Source organism: Myotis lucifugus, unplaced genomic scaffold (genome assembly GCF_000147115.1).
Source record: "Myotis lucifugus unplaced genomic scaffold, Myoluc2.0 scaffold_532, whole genome shotgun sequence".
In the NCBI taxonomy this organism is placed as follows: domain Eukaryota; kingdom Metazoa; phylum Chordata; class Mammalia; order Chiroptera; family Vespertilionidae; genus Myotis; species Myotis lucifugus.
Genome location: NW_005871580.1, coordinates 276,889 through 282,138, shown reverse-complemented (window position 1 = coordinate 282,138; position 5,250 = coordinate 276,889). Strand labels below are relative to the sequence as shown.

The 5,250-nt window shown below is 43.5% G+C and overlaps 1 non-coding gene across 1 annotated transcript; it reads left to right on the top strand.

Moving 5' to 3' along the window:
• Positions 1-3,945: 3,945 nt before the first annotated feature.
• On the top strand, positions 3,946-4,133 carry LOC111823525. The gene has a single exon (XR_002826560.1). It is a non-coding gene; the product is annotated as a U2 spliceosomal RNA (small nuclear RNA).
• The last annotated feature ends 1,117 nt before the right edge of the window (positions 4,134-5,250 follow it).

Here is a 5,250-nt window from a genome sequence, read left to right as displayed (position 1 = left end):
TGTTTAAGCTTCTGAGGAGTCTGAAAAGAGCATTTCAAGGGTGTGTTAACCTAGATGGACAAGAACAATGGACAGGGCTTGCTTAAGGCAAAGATAAACTTTTTACTAAGAAATTATATGCCTGGAGCATGACTACTCACCATGATTTGTCTAGTTAGGAATTTATGATTACATCATCCTGTGAGGTTACTTTTGTTCACTGGACTTGTCAGATTTGTTATAGGGCCCCTCCATTTAAAAAAAAAAATTTTTTTTTTTATTGATTTCAGAGAGAAAGGGAGAGGGAGAGAGAAACATTAACAATGAGAGAGAATCATTAATTGCCTGCCTCCTGCATGCCCCCTACTGGATGGGGATTGAGCCCACAACCCGGGCATGTGCTCTGACCAGGAATTGAACTGTGATTTTCTGGTTCACAGGTCCATGCTCAACCACTGAGCCACACCACCTGGGCTATAGGTCTCCCCTTTTTTATGCCCACAACCTCACTACCCAGACCAGCTGATTCAAATAGGTAGGGGTGGGACCTAGAATCTATCTTTAAACAAGTTTTTCAGATAATTTTGATTAATATGTTTAGAGTTGCACTATGCAACAAAAAACTATTGTGAGCCATAGGTAATTTTAAATTTTCTAGTAGTCATTTTAAAAATTGAAAATAAATTGGTACCATTAACTTTAATAATTTATTTTACTTAATCCAATATATCCAAAACATTATGATTTCAACAGGTAATTGTATGTGGCTGGAGTGGCACCAGGTTTTAGACCCATGGAGTCAGACTGGACCTGGGTTCAGCAACCTCGGTACTTGAGTTATGCCTAGGAAAGAATTCAGAGCCAAGACAAACTATAAGGAGACATCTATATATATAAAAGGCTAAGTAACCGACCATCCATCCATCCAACCGTCCGACCAACTGACCGGCTGGTACATATAATGCACACTGGCAATCTCTCTATATAAAAGGCTAATATGCTAAGTGTCCCTCTGCCTGTCCAACCAATTGCTATGACACACACTGACCACCAGGGACCAGACGCTCAACACAGGAGCTGCCGAGCTACTGTGACTTGGCAGCAGCGGTTCTCTGGTGACACACCCCAAAATCAGAGAGGAGGGAGCCTGATTCCTCATGGGGCCATGCAATTCCACCTTTAGCCGTGGGTTATGTTGTTGCTGGGGCACTGTCGGCCCTGAATCTGGTTTGCTGCAGACTTGTGTTTGCATTCCACACCCTGTATGACAGTAACTTTGCAGAGTGCCCTCTTACACTCTGGGACCCCTCTGAGGATGTCAGAGAGCCAGTTTCAGCCTGGTTCCCGCAGGTTAGGCTGAGGGATCCCACCTGTCAGGGAGACCCTATTGGAGGGGTGTTTCTCTCTTCCTGCAACCAGTGCAGAGAGAAAGAATTCGGGGTTTGATGAATCTTGATTAGAACGTGACGAGGTTTAAGGAAAAATGAAAAAACACAAGACTGAAACAGAAATAGAGTGAAAGCTGGGCCTGGGTGTGGCATCTGCCCTCTGATAGAGGGACAGATGCAGAGAGCACCAGCACCAGAAGGAGTTTATTAAATACTTGAATAACAGGAAGTTACATCACATCTGGGTGGGCCTTGAGTTCCTGGCGACATCATGAGATCCACCCCCTTAACACTGGGCGGGAAGATCAAACTAAGTGGTGTCCCAATCTCTTGATTAGGTCCGGCCCCAGGGCATGGCTCTGCCTGCACTCAGTATTTCAGCCGATATATTTAAACCGAGTGTTTCTGCCAGCGGCCCTGACAGTACCCTGCTCACTCCGTAGACAATGCCCTTCCAGCCACGGCACCACCCCAGGTGTGGCTGGCCAGGGAGGGACCTCGGATGGTTGGCTCCAGGGTGTGTCTGTCCCATTTCACCCAGTCCCACACCTCTGGCCACTTTCTAATTAATTTCCTTTCAAAAGTGCACGAATCCATGCACCAGGTCACTAGTTTAAAAATAAACGTTGACTTGTGCATGCGTGATACATATAAAGTTCTCACTGTCACCAATTGCCGGCATGTGTTTTGATCTGTCATTGCTGATCATGAAATTTGGTTGTTTTTGTTGACATTCAATGTGAACCACATTGTGATTTATTTATCAACCATCCAACCGACTGACCGGCTGGTACATATGATGTGCACTGGCAATTTAAAAATAAACGGTGACTCGCTGGCGCCAATCGAATGCATGTTTTAATTTTATAATACTATATTATATATATTTTGACATGTAATTTTTTGCAGAAACGTAATTACCGCACAAATCCTTCTTCTATTTAATTTCCTTTCAATGTGCATGAATCCATCCATTGGGCCACTAGTTTATTTATAAAATCACAGAGGTAGAAGTAATTTGTAGAAGAAATGGGCTGAGGAAACAATTTATAGAGACAAAGGAAGGGGCTCTTGGAGCTTGCAAGAGAGGGAGGTAATGGTAATGTGCCTGGGAGGGGGAGCGGGTAGGGAAAGGGAAAGTGACAATGAAAGGGAAAAGGAAATGGAAATGTTCCCAGGAGGGAGAGTACACTGGTCCTCCAGTCTAAGGGTTTAAGAGTAGAGATTTTAGGGGAGGTCCCAGGGGAAGATCTTATTAGAAGATGTTATTGGCAGCTTTCCAGGTGTGTCCTTTCAGGGCCTGGGTCTCCACTGATTGATTGGTTGGGGCCAGGGCAGGGGATCATTAGCCATGGGGTCGCTTGTCTGGTTTTTCTGCTTTTCTGAGCCTGCAGCTGAAATACAACTGAGGCCTAGATATTATCTCTAGGGAGGAAATGTTAGGGGGTCCAAATCACATGACCAGTGATATGCTAGGGGAGGAAAGGTCACTCTGGGGGGTGGGGTCCCACCCTGCAATTGTCCTTTGCTAGGCAGCCAGGAGTTTCTTCCCTGTTGACCTTCTGTACCTGGCCCATCATCCTTGCTCTGCTCATGTCTGTCTGCCATAATCAACATAAAAATTTATTAATGGGCCCTGGCCGGTTTGGCTCAGTGGATAGAGCGTCAGCCTGTGGACTGAAGGGTCCCGGGTTCGATTCCGGTCAAGGGCATGTACCTTAGTTGCGGTCACATCATTAGTAAGGGGTGTGCAGGAGGCAGCTGATCGATGTTTCTCTCTCATCGATGTTTCTAACTCTCTATCCCTCTCCCTTCCTCTCTATAAAAAAAAAAATCAATAAAATATATTTTTAAAAATTTATTAATGAGATATTTTTTTTTTTTTGGTTCCAAGTCCTCAAAATTTGATGTGCCTTTTACACTTATGTTACATTTCAATTTGGACCAGCCACATATTAAATGCTCTATTGCCATGTGTGGCCGCAGCTGTTATATTGGATAGGGCATGTATAGAGAATTAGACAACACTAGATTGTAACTATGGAGGACAGAGACTGCATTTCATTCCTATATTTGCAAAGTCTAGCAAAGTGCCCAGAATATAAACAATGTTCAAGAAATATTTGTTGGTTGGTCGGTTAGTCACTGTAGCAGGTTGGGCTGTAATCATATGAAGCCATGTACCTATGGTTGTGACTGTGGCTTGAGAAAAAGCCCTAGGTTTTTCTGAGGTATTCAGAAATCTCCTAGGGCAGTTAATAGATAATCTTTAGTATTCTATTCAGAATCACTTCAAAGGCTCCGATGGAGGAGGGACTCACTTCAAAGGCTTTAAGAGGGAGAAATAGAGCAAGTTGGGAAAGTTGGTTGCCAAGACAACCTTCTCAGGATTGAAAGAGGACAATCAAACATTGTAGACCCAAGCTTGGTATGCCTGCAATCTCTCCTTTTGTTACATACTCTCATTTTGCTAGGCTATAAGGAAGAATAGTTTTGAAATGGCTATTTAAGAGTGTAATTTGGAGCCAGAGGGTCATGTGGCACTAAAAGTGTTTTAGTGCAAAAAGAAGGAAAGTGGATTGCTTCTCCATTTTGGCTAAGATCAAATGAAGTGTTTGTTCTTATCAGTGTAATATCTGATAGGTCCTCCACCTGAGGACAACCTTTTACATGGATTTTTGGAGCAGGGAGGTAGAATAAGAGCTTGCTCAGTCCATTCCACGTATTGACCCAACATTACAGTACTTTCCGGAGAGTGCACGTGCGTGCACCCACCCACCCACACACACACACACACACAGAGAGAGAGAGAGAGAGAGAGAGAGAGAGAGAGAGAAATTGGCAACCTGGACTTGTGCTCTGATCAGGAATCAAACTGGTAACATTTTGGTGCATGGTATGATGCCCAACCAACAACCAGAGTCACAGTGGCCAGGGAAACTTTTTCCTACTATTTTGATATGTTGCTTTTATTCTATACTAAATTCATATATACATTTAGATCTATTTCACCACCCTATTGTCTGTGTCCATGGGTTATGCATATATGCATATATGCATACAAGTTCTTTGGCTGATCTCTATCCATCCACCCAACCTCCCCTGACTTCCCTCTGAGATTCCATAGTCTGTTCTATGCTTCTATTTTGTTTGTTTTTGTTTTTGTGGTTAATCCTCACTCGAGGATATTTTCCATTGATTTTTAGAGAGAGCAGAAAAAGAGGATAGACACAGAGAGAGAAACATTGATGTGAGAGAGACACATCAATTGGTTGCCTCCTGCAAGGGCCAAGTATCAACCCTGCAACCAAGGTATGTGCCCTTGACCAGAATTGAACTCAGGACCCTTCAGTCTGCAGGCCGATGCTCTATCCACTGAGTTAAACCGGCTAGGGCTTATGCTTCTATTTTGGATCTATATTCTTCATAAGTTTATTTTGTTCATTAGATTCCACATATGAGTGAGATCATGTGATACTTGTCTTTCTCTGACTGGCTTATTTTACTTAGCATAATAACCTCGTTTTGCGTTATTTTACTAACTCATGGCTGAAATTTTATTTTATTTTATTTTTTTACAGAGAGGAAGGGAGAGAGATAGATAGTCAGAAACATTGATGGGAGAGAAACATCGATCAGCTGCCTCCTGCACACCTCCCACTGGGGATGTGCCCGCAACCCAGGTACATGCCCTTGACCGGAATCGAACCTGGGACCCTTCAGTCCGCAGACCGACGCTCTATCCACTGAGCCAAACTGGTTTTCGCTTATTTTATTTTTTTTAATTAAATCTTTATTGTTCAGATTATTACAGTTGTTCCTCTTTTTCCCCCCCATAGCTCCCCTCCACCTGGTTCCCACCCCACCCTCCGCCCTCACCCCC